This window comes from Natator depressus, chromosome 4, assembly GCF_965152275.1.
Source record: "Natator depressus isolate rNatDep1 chromosome 4, rNatDep2.hap1, whole genome shotgun sequence".
NCBI classification, from domain to species: domain Eukaryota; kingdom Metazoa; phylum Chordata; order Testudines; family Cheloniidae; genus Natator; species Natator depressus.
The window spans coordinates 110,363,325-110,375,342 of NC_134237.1; the positions used below are offsets into that span (position 1 = coordinate 110,363,325).

Sequence of the window (12,018 nt, forward strand, 5' to 3'; positions counted from 1 at the left end):
GAAGCTGAATAAATATTGAAAAACTTTGGCTCAGCAGAGCACTAATAATTGTTAAAAGACTAGTGCTACAAAAATGGAAATTCCAAAAAACATCCAACAATTGAATACTGGAGCACAGACCATGTAAGCTTGGCCACAATGGAAAGAATTCTACTTTAACAGGAATATACTCAATTCTTAGAGGTACGAGAGAGACTTTCCTGAAAGTATCTAAATGATACTATTAAATGCACTGGCCCCACGCTCAACTCCCCCTTTTTCTCTGCCCCACTTCCTTCCCTTCCCTTCCCTTTCCTTTCTCCCTGTCCCCTCCTGAAGCTTGCTTCTGTTCTTTATTTTTATTTGAATAATCCTTCCCTCCCTCCCCATTTCATCTGTACATAAGACAGAATAAGATTTAAAACTAGTTTGTTTGTAAACTGTGTAATACAAACAATTGCTGTATATTTTAAACCATATTATAAATCAAATGTTTCAAGTATAGTTAAGATTAGGTAGGAAATGGTTAATACATTTCAAGATGGTTTGTGTGCATGTGTGTATAGATATAGCTATGGAGAGAGATGCACATACAAAAAGTTAACAGGAAGAAGACAATTGCTATAAGATGTAGCCACATTCCTCTTATGGAAAATGGACTCAAAGGGAAGAAACAAGAAAATCTATAACATGTTTGAGTGGAAACCTTCACAAGAAATCATCAGGGTTCAAAAAGAAAAACAAGGATCAATTTTTGTTTGCAGAGGATTTAACTCCTCTTTTTGTGTATCAACTAAAGTGGAAGAAATCGACACATTTTCTAGGTTTTTAGGCTGAATTACAACCAACAATCTTTTCTTTGGCAACTAAAAGAATCCCAGTGAAGACAGAAGAGTCTGCACCTAGTACTAGTATTCACTATTAACTACTTCAGCTAATTGACTGATTCAGAAGCCATCTTGGAAGCTGCTTATGCTAAGTTTAAAATGAAAATATGGAGAATATATTTTTGCTGCCATAATAATTGCATGTAAAAATCTTTATGCTAAACAGTTTGTTGCAGAAGGGCAGGAAGCACTATCAAAGAATAGCAAAATGGGGTCCACTTGAAAAGTAACTGGTTACACAACTAGAACTGGCTGAAATGCAGTACAAGAATCTTATTAGATGTGAAGAATGCCTTTCTGAATTTATTGTGATGGCACTCATAGGTCCCAATCAGGATTGGGGCCCCACTGTGTTGGATACTGTACAAATACTCAGACATGTACTCCACACTGAAAGAACTTGTGTTCTAATTTTGAAAGAGGACAGAAGGAAAAGGGACTGAGCTAGTTTGAGCTATTAGTGGGGGGGGGAGGTAGGGGAGGGGAGGGTGACATCTGCTTTATTGGGTGAGGAGGTGTGCCATTTAGGAGTTAGCATTGGGGCCCTTCTTCTTGCCAAAGCCTGGCACGATATTGACAAAGCGCTGGTTGTACTGCATGCATCTCTTGGCACGGCCAGTCATCTACAACTTCTTGCTTGCTTGCTTGCCTGCTTGCTTGGCAACCTTGGGAGCCTGGCCTCTCACCTTCCCAGCACGAGCCAGGGAGCCATGGACCTTACCACCCAGCATGCGAGCAGCCACCTCCAGGATGGTAAACTCGCTGATGCCACATTGCCCAATGAGAGATCCATCCTCCAAGGGAGTTCCACCCAAGAGAACCACCTGGTCCTCGGGTGCAATGCCCTCCACGGACTCAATGTGAGTGGAGGTTTCCTGTCCAGAAACCTCAAGGGTGTGCAGGTTCTGAGCACGGATGAACAGCTGCATGGTTCCAGCTATGCGCGAGACGCCGCTACCATGTTAGGCATGTCCAAATGCCCTGTGGAACTACAGTGTCTTTACCCAAGACTAATACTGACCCATAAAGACAAAACAAAATTGCTGTGAATCACTAAAGATTTTCTAGATAGAGAAGCTTTGGAAGAAGAATGTTAAAGAAGTTCCACAGCTTAAGACTGATTGATTAAAGGACTGAAATAGACTGGAAGAAAGAAAAGAAAAGCATGAAAGTCCAAACTAATGCACAAAACAGAACAGTCACCACTAAAGTCACTAAAGGTCGTATTATTAGCCTGCTAGATTGTGAAAGACTACTCACCAGGAGTCATACTTCACTGTGCAAACAGACCCATTCAAACCAGTACTTGTGTAAACAGGTTCTACTCCAAGGTGAGTGAGGGATTCACAGTCTGATCCAGAGAGAAATGAAATAAATGTATAAAGGGTCTAAGGAGCCTTAATCAAAATTCAAATAAATCAATCTAGGAATTGGCATAATGATGAATAAGGCCAGAAAAGGGGGAAATCTCCACTCAGGAAATGAGTGGAGTAGATCATGGTTGGAAAACAAAGTCTAGCTATTTAACCAAGTAGGAAAATCTCCAAGTAACTGCTTGAGGGTTGCAGCTGGGTTTATGAATTTTCATTAATATTTGAAAGTTTACATGTGAGACACTGTAGAAATGTCCAAGTATTCTTTGTGTTTATTTCCTGTGTTCTAAAGGGATCATCAAGTAAACTATAAGGCAGAGAGATATAGATAAATATAAAATTGGGATTCTCTACAAAACAGTAATGCTAGAGGTATTTTATTTATTTTTTAAAGTAAATCTACACACTGAAGCAGGAAAATATGCAAAGGTGAATAATGTTCTCTCTCAGAAATTCCAACAGATGGATCATTATGTATCTTTACTTTTTTGCCTTAAATTAGAAGAGTGCTGGCTGTTCTGCTGTCTTTATCATAGCTCGTGCATACATATACATCCTGTATTGGAGAAAATGTTACTGCTAGTTAGTTTCAGTAGCCTAAATGAATAGTGGTGATAGACACTGTATAGAGCCTAGAAGTGTTGTTGTGGCAAAATGCCTTGGCATATACAGCTGCAGTTTTATGCTTCATGTCATAATGCAGCCAGAACACAGTACTGTGTGAAAGAAAGCTTCCACAGTTTGCTGCAGCAAGGTAAACAGTAACTGGAAAACCAGTAGGGCTGAGTGAATGCACCGTGGTCTCAAAAGGAATACATAGTGCTCTGAGAATAGAAGCCATGGCAATCTTCCTTTAACTGTTGATTGTCTGAAACAAAGTAGTGCTTGTGCTCTAAAAGATTAGTTCCTTTCAAAGGAAAGGGGAGGTTTATTTTTCTTAACAGCTTTAGTAGCTTTGAAAGGTTTCAGAGTAGCTTTGAAGAAACTAAACTAAGAATCTTAATACAAAATGCAAAATGGGATCTAGCCATCTGAAATGATCTCTGGCATTCTGGGTCATGCTGGATCAGAGTGCTGCATTTGATGGGTGCGTGTTGTGCCGACATGAAGCACGCAGGGAATGGGTGGCCCGCACTGCAAGCCCAAAGAGGAGAGAGAATTCTCAGCAGAGTGTCTTGTATTAGCTTAGGGGTAAAAGACCTGATTTTTAAAAAAAATCTTGCTCCCAGAGTTCCATGGGCTGGGTGTGATTCTCTACCCTGGTCCCATCTTTGGGATCCTTTAGTCTTCCGGAGCCTCTGGAGCCAAGAGGACCCTTCTGTTCTGCTGAGGAGGAGTGCTGCTACTAACAGATGGCTCCATAAGTGGATGACTTTACTGGTGTCTGGGGGCTAAGTGATCTTTGGGTCCCTATGGACCAGCTTCAGTCTGTTTTGGGGGGTGCAGCAAACTTGCAACACCAACTCACCCCCCACCCCCATTGTGGCCAGAAGTGGCATTGCAGCAGTGGTGCCTTAGTTCCCCCGCACAAACGCACATACTGTCCTTTGGCCTACTCTGACCATAGGAGTGACCTGGCCTTCCAGCCAGACCCCTTTACAGAGTCCAGCCCTTTCCAGGGTCACAGAGTCCTTTTTCAAAGTCCACCAAAGGGGGAGGGGGCGGAGTATACAAATCCTTCAGCCTGGCAGGGCTCAGCAGGCAGTCCTCCATGCAGTTATGCCTCTGCTACTGCTCACTGGTTCAGTCAATCCCCCAATCTAGGGCTGGCACGGTCCTTCCTGCAGGCTTTTTCCTAGAGATAGGGCACACCCTGCCTTCTTGCCTCAGAGTCCCCTCCCCAACTGGACTCACCTGGTCTGTATGGAAACAAGCCTTCCTTGCCCCCAAGCTGGGCTTTAGATCTAATTTAGTTCTGGCTCACCCTCCAGGTGCACCCTGGCTTGCGTTGCCTTGCTCGCCAGTATAACCCTTTTGCAAACTGTGTGGGGTAAACGCCCCATCATGGGTGATTAGCCAGAGAGGAGTGACTTGCACTAGGCAGTCTTTTTATGGTTCTTCCTTGTTTGATATATCACCCAGGAAAGAGAACAGCCTGTTTAATCAGACATCAGGTGGTTGAACTGACTGCCTAAGATGGACTGAGTGGATGAAAACAGCCTCCTCCACTGCAGTCTGCTGGTAGAAAGTCAATGATGCTTCTTGCCTACATTGCAATGAAAGCAGCAACCTACTCTGAATTTCAGAGTCTTTGCCCAGCTGGACTGCCATATGGTTGAGTCTCTAATACCAGTCCTGGGAAAGGACCAAGCATTGTGGCTGCTACTGAAGGGGGAGCACTCTCCAAGGAAAAAGAGCATTCTCCACAGTTGCATATCCAGATATGCTCATGGAGCTTCCATAGGGCCTTGGAGACCTTGTTCAGTATGGACAGAGTGAGGTATATTTAGAATACTGTAATTGCTCCTTAGACCCTTTATACATTGAAAAATATTGGAAGGGAGAGAAATGATGTTGCATGCAAGGATATTTAGTCTATTAAATACTAACTAAGGGGTGATGCAGCATTCATTAGGAAGCTGTTTTGGCCAATTTACTTGCCAGGATGAGACTCAAATGAAAAGAAAATTCTAAAAACCTAAAATAAACGGAAAAAGTTATTATATATAGACTGTTACATAAATGTTCATGTCATCTGAGAAAATTATACACGTTTTGAAAGAAGTAATTTTTGACTTTACAAAAATTCATAGTGATGGTGGCCTTTTGCAGATCACAAAACCCAGGATGAAGCACTTGATAGCTGGGGACAAAGAGTTCTTAGCCAAGGGGAATCTAGCTTGGAATGAATTTCCAGAGGAGATCAGATTAACCCAGATTCTGACCACCTTTAGGAAAGGCTGTAAAACCTCCCCATTTGACCGATCTTTCCCACTGTGACTAGAAAGACATTCCACACCAACCAGTCACATTCCTTAAATAGCAATCTTTAAAAAAACCCAATCCAAGCAAAAAGAAAAGGAGTACTAGTGGCACCTTAGAGACTAACCAATTTATTTGAGCATAAGCTTTCCTGAGCTACAGCTCACTTCATCTGATGCATTCAGTGGAAAATACAGTGAGGAGATTTATATACACACAGAATATGAAAAAATGGGTGTTGTTATACACACTGTAAGGAGAGTGATCACTTAAGATGAGCTATTAGAGTCAGGGCTCCATACAGTTTACTGGGGACTTCGTTGTGGCCAATCTATTTAATGTGAAAAATATTCACATACTACAGTTTTTGGTGTGATGCTGTATGGAATATGTGGGACACTTGATGATATTGTTGATATCAGTATTATTTGGCACGATTCATTGCAATGCCATATGTCATGTGATGTATCTGAGAAAATGTTATAATTTGCCACGTATGATCATCTTGTTTGTATTTGCATGTTGAGTTACAGATTATATGTAGGGTATATCGGTATTTTCAAACTTGTGCTGTGTTTCTGGGGACGTCCCCAGACAGATTGACATCAGCACTGCCTTGACTCTTTGATGGCCCATCAAGGGCTGTCAACTGTACAATGAACACATTGAAAGGGTCAGGGACTACACCTTATGTAGGGGAATTTCTATAGACAGAATTCTAAGGCTTTCCAGGCCATGTGCTGTGAAGCTTGTGTTTGGGACACAGGAAGTACAAACCACATGGCAAAAGGAATATAAAGGGCAGCTGCATCTTCTCCATTTTGTCTTCATTCCTGCTTCTTACCTCTGGAGGAACTGTGCTACAAACTGAAGCTCTGAACAAAGGACTGAATGACTCATCCAAGCTTTCATATATTCCAGAGAGATTTTCAAGCCGGCAAACTCTCCAATACAGCTAAGCACCTGATACATGGACTTTGAATCTTTGTATGTATCTGACTGCTTTTACTCTCTAACAACTTTTTTTTTAAAATATATGTAATAAACCCTTAGTTTTAGACATTAAAGGATTGGCTGCCGCGTAGTATTTTGGGTACGATCCAAACTCCTATTGACTTGGTAACGTGGCTGACCTTTTCAGGTCAGAAGAACATTTTGTATATGTGAGCAGAGTTCTAAAATTTCTCACTATATTGCAGCTTGGTGCTGATTGGGAGCCAGAGAGCTAGAATTCAATAAGGAGACTGTGTGATAACCAGTGTGGGGATCAGAAGCACAGTTTGACTGTTTGGGGAGTTTAACTTCAGTGTTAATGACCAGCCTTCGAGAGAATTCGCTCTCCCTTTTGTGGCCTGGCCTGGCCTACCCTTTGGCATTTTCAGAGAGGGCTCTTTCAGGCACCCCAAATCACATCTGGTCTCAGTACAAAACACTAAGATTAAATGAGGAGGGATTTTAATGCATTAAGTAGAAAAGATCTGCAGATATGCTGACAGGAGTTTCTTATATTAGTTTTGCATTATTCATTAATATCAAGAGGGACACTGAAAACTTGTGCCAGATAAAATCCTTTTGAAATCTGTGACTTAGATTCTTGAACTTCTGAAATACATGATGACTTTTCTAGAATCATTTAAATCAAAACAAGATTACCTGGCATTGTAGGTTCCTTGTATTCTTCCCACCTTGTACAGTGGAACTGTATTGGATTTACTGGGTCTGGGATCCTTGGCAGCTGTGGCAGTGGGGCAGGAACTGGCTTTGCCCGTGTTTCTGAGTGATTATCTGTATAACACATTCTCAATTACAATACCTACCTCTTAAAAGGGACAAGGTTGAAAATGGGTTTTAGTTGAGTCCAGCTACCACATAAAAATCAACATTACCCTCACTATGTAACTTTACCTTACTTTCTATACAACTTAAAACATTCCTGCCAGAGGTCCTGAGGAAATAATATGTCATCTTCTAAGTACAGAATAGGAGTGGGAATTTCCAAAGTGCTCAGCTTTGGTCTAACTCTGCTCCCACTGAAGTCCATGAGAATGTCAATGACAGCAAAGTTAGGCCAATGTTGAGTGCTTTTGAAATTCCCACTCTACATTTTAATGAATAACCACAAGGTAGTGAGTTAAGGCTGCACATATAATCTTGACTTTGGCATTCTTGACTTGAAGGCTGAATTTTACAGCCTAAACATTCTGCATGTTTTTTTGCATGGAGTTGTTAACTTTTTTTTCCCGTTCATTTTTCTTCCATTGACACAGTATGTTTGTTTTTTGACATAGGGTAGTAAGATGTGCTCTTCTTTCTCTCTTTGACTGAGCATTATTATTTATATTACTGTAGCATCTAGGCACTCTAGTCATGGACCATGACTTCATTGTGCTTGGTGCTGTAGAAGCACAGATAGTTCTTGCCTTAAGGAGCTTACAATCAATTTATATAACAAGAGACAACTGATGGTACAGAGATAGATAGAAGGGGGATTACAAGGAATACTCCTGAAGGAATTTTGCTCCCCAAAATTAAAAATTCTGTGCCAAAAAATTTAAAATTTCTGCACACAATATTCTAAAATTCTGCATATTTTGTCAAAATAACACAATATAATCCCATTAGTTTTGTTTCAATTATTCTGGCAATTTTATTTCAGAATACTTGTCAGCAAGTATGTCAACAATACAGACAACAAAAAAGATTATCCCAAGAGTAGAGAGTTAAAGAAACCCCTAAGACAACCCAGTTCCAGCTGGAGGGTGATGAAGAGGGTTGTTTAGTGCTGCCGCCCCCACTTCCCCTGGCACACATGGGGGGGGGGCTCAGCCTAGACACGTGAGTGTGCCCCCCCCCCCGGCCCCGAGCCCAGCTGCAGGCTCTGCTCTGAGCAGCTTTGTCCCGCTGGGGAACACAGTGCTGCCCTGCCCTCCCTTTGCCAGAGCCAGGTCTCCCATCCCTAGGCAGATGAGGATCAAGCACTGTAGCCAGAGTATGCAGAGCCTCCATCCCTGCCAGGCCAGGTGCTCACTCACTGTGAGCTGAAGAACCAGGCTGTGCAGCGTCCAGTAGTTGCAGCAGCTCTGCAGCCCCAATTCTGCTGGGGAAACATTAAATTATGTGCAGAACATTAATTCTGCGCAAAATCTTCATTGTGCAGTGGCACAGAATTCCCCCAGGAATAAAGAAACAATGAGACAATATTGGTTAATATGATAGGCCACTGGTGCACTGATACCACAGCCTAACCATTTTCAAGTTTTTGTAGGCATCATGGAAAAGGAGAATTTGGAGGAGGATAATGAAATAGCTTTGAAAATCATAGAAATGTAGGGTTAGAAGGGATCTCAAGAAGTTATTAAATCCAGCCCCCTGCGCTGAGGCAGAACCAAATCAGCTTAGACCATCCCTTTCAGGTGTTTGTGCAACCTATTCTTAAGAATCTGCAACGAGAGGGATTCCACAACCTCCCTTGGAGAGCCTATTCCAGAACTTAACTACCCTTATAGTTAGTTTTTTTTCCCTTAATATCTAACCTAAATCTTTCTTGCTGCAGATTAAGCCCATTATTTCTTGCCCTATCTTCAGTGGACATGGAGAACAATTGATCACCTTCCTCTTTAAAGAAAGCACAAAAGCGGTTGTTTGAACATTTAATACATCAATAATGGGGGAAGGCATTACTGGCCAACTGAAGGGGGAGTCAAGTACTGTTAGTGAATGAGAGATGATATGTAGAGTGGGCATAGGCCATAAAGAGCCTTGAAAGTGAAGACAAGCAAATTATTTAATGAAATAGAGAACAGGGAGACAGTGGAGGGATACAAACAGCGGGATGATATGGTCAAAATGAGGGGCTGGGAGAATGATCTTTGCAGCATCCTTCTGAATGGATGTGAGTGGGGAAGGACTGAATTTGTCAAGGTAAAAGAAAAGGATGTTACAATAACTGAGATATGAGATGAAAGCCTGGATGAGAGTTTTAGCTTTGTGGGTGGATAGGAAAGACCATCTTTGAGATGTTATGCAGAAAGGTCTACAGGGAGAAGAGAAGGGGACCAAGGACAGAATGTTGTGGAACCCACACAGAAAGCTGGAGTGGGGATTGGGTGGATCCTCCAAAGGACATGAAGGAGGAGGGATTAGAGAGGTTAGGAGAAGAGTGAGTCACGGAAGCCAAGGGAGGACAAGATTTCAAGAAAAAGAGCACAGTCGGTGTTGCTGGTGGCTGACAGGTCAAAGAGGATGAGAAAGGAGTACTGGGTCAGAGCTTTGGCTAGGCAGAGATCAGGAGACTTTGGAGAGAGTGGTTGCAGTGGAGTGCAATGGGTGGAACATGAATCGGAGAATGTCTAGTTTGAAATTGGAGATAAGAAACTCCAGACATGGATTATAAACAGCACATTCAATGAGCTTAGAAATGAAAGGGAGAAAGGAGATGGCGTGATAGTTGGAGGGACAAGTAGGGTCAAGGGTAGCTTTTTTTTAAAGCTGGGAGAGACGTAAGCATGTTTGTATCATGAGGGGGAAGAGCTGGAGGAGAGTGAGAGGTTAAGGAGAAGAGTAAGGGAGGGGATGAGAGTGGGCATGAGGAAGATCAGATAGGATGGGGCCATTGTGGCAAATGGAGAGGTTAAAGGAGAAAGTGGATGAGAAACTTCTGTATTTTGCCAGGACAAGGAGGAGAGATGTATAGGCAGGGAAGGGAAGGCAAGCTGAGGAGAAGGGGAAGGTCACGTTTTATTTTGTCAATGTTTTTGATGAAGAAAATTGGGGAGATCCTGTCTGGAGAGAGAGAGAGAGAGAGAGAGTGTGTGTGTGTGTGTGAGAGAGAGAGAGAGAGAGAGAGAGAGATCCCCCGACTGTGTTGTGAACTCTTCAGATATACTGGGTAAAGTGATTTTGGCCCCCACTGCGGGAGCTCTCTGATGGTGTGGAGTTTCCAGTCTTCTGCCAAGACCCAAACTTTCATTAATACTGTGTCTATCCCCAGCCCAGCAATTCATTCTATACCCCCACACCTGCCTGTCTCCCAGGTCCCACATTAATTCTTCCCCTTGCCCTGGCTCCTCCCTCCCCCAGCCTCACCTCTGCTCCTGCAGCTCCAGGAGTTCTTCATTCCCCCCCTCCCCCCCTTCCCCCCCAGGTTAGGGCAGGGGCTGCAGCAGAGTCCCTCCTGGCCCTTCCAGGCTGGTGTTGCAAGGAGGGAAGGGGAGAGAGGGAGCAGAGCTGCTCAGTGCTGCTGGGCTCTTTCTACTCCCTATTCCATGCTGCTTTCCTGTGGGAATGATGGTGGCTCCTGAGGGGAGACTTATGAGGGGCTTATGAGGAGAGGCTGAGGGAACTGGGATTGTTTAGTCTGCAGAAGAGAAGAATGAGGGGGGATTTGATAGCTGCTTTCAACTACCTGAAAGGGGGTTCCAAAGAGGATGGATCTAGACTATTCTCAGTGGTAGCGGATGACAGGACAGGGAGTAATGGTCTCAAGGTCTCAAGTTGCAGTGGGGGAGATTTAGGTTGGATATTAGGAAAAACTTTTTCACTAGGAGGTTGGTGAAACACTGGAATGCGTTACCTAGGGAGGTGGTGGAATCTCCTTCCTTAGAAGTTTTTAAGGTCAGGCTTGACAAAGCCCTGGCTGGGATGATTTAATTGGGGATCGGTCCTGCTTTGAGCAGGGTGTTGGACTAGATGACCTCCTGAGGTCCCTTCCAACCCTGATATTCTATGAGAGGGAGAGAGCTCTGCCTGCCTCCTACAGCAACCCTGATTGGCTGCTCTTCCTCAGATGGTGGATCTGTGGGGAAAGTAGCCACTCAGAGGGAGTTTTCCCTGCGGTAGGGCTGAAATTTGAGAGAGGGCTTCCCTAATCGTGGCCAGACGGGCTGCAGCCCTGGTCAAAATGACCTGACTCAGGAAGAAATCATGAGAGTTGGCAACGTTGGGATTGTAGTGAACCTGACTGCTCCTTACTGAGCACTGTGTTAACCCCAGCACAACATCCAGCAGCAGAGGGATCCATAATCCCCCCAGCAAAGGGAGGGGACTGATTGCCAGAGATCACTGAGCACTGGCTTAGATGGAGCTAGAGGGCAGGTCAGAGTCTGAAGATAAACACGCTTATGAGGAGAGATTAATAAAACTGGGACTTTTCAGCTTGGAAAAGGTATGACTAAGGCGGGATATGATAGAGGTCTATAAAATCATGACTGGCGTGGAGAAAGTAAATAAGTGTTGTTTGCTTCTCAGAACACAAGAACTAAGGGTCACAGAATGAAATTAATACGCAGCAGGTTTAAAACAAAAGTAATTATTTCTTCACACAACGCACAATCAACCTATGGAACTCTTTGCCAGAGGATGATGTGAAGCCCAAGATTATAAAAGGGTGCAAAAAAGACCTAGATAAATTCATGGAGGATAGATCCATTAATGGCTGTTAGCCAGGATGGGCAGGGATGGTGTCCCTAGCCTCTGTTGCTAGAAACTGGTAATGGGAGACAGGGGATGGATCACTTGATGATGACCTGTTCTATTCATTCCTTCTGAAGCACCTGGCATTGGCCAGTGTTGTAAGACAGGATACAAGGCTAGATGGACTTTTGATCTGACCCAGTATGGCTGTTCTTATGCTGGTAGCAGGCGGAGGAGAGAAAGCCAGGCAGCTTAGGAGCTGGGAGTGAAGGGCTGAGAGCTGCAGTTTTGTGCTGAGGCCACTTGTCCACTAGGAACTGGATTGAGCACACCCTCATTTCACAGAAAACAGCAAGTAGCAATTAAACGGTAATGAGTTTTGGTTGCTATATTCCTAATGTGCACCTGAGGGGGGGCTACTACTGCAGGAAAAAGGGTCATTTACT

The 12,018-nt window shown here is 43.5% G+C and overlaps 1 pseudogene; it reads right to left on the minus strand.

The window, feature by feature from the left end:
• Positions 1-1,390: 1,390 nt before the first annotated feature.
• On the minus strand, positions 1,391-1,795 carry LOC141985963 (ubiquitin-like FUBI-ribosomal protein eS30 fusion protein; annotated as a pseudogene).
• Positions 1,796-12,018: the final 10,223 nt, after the last annotated feature.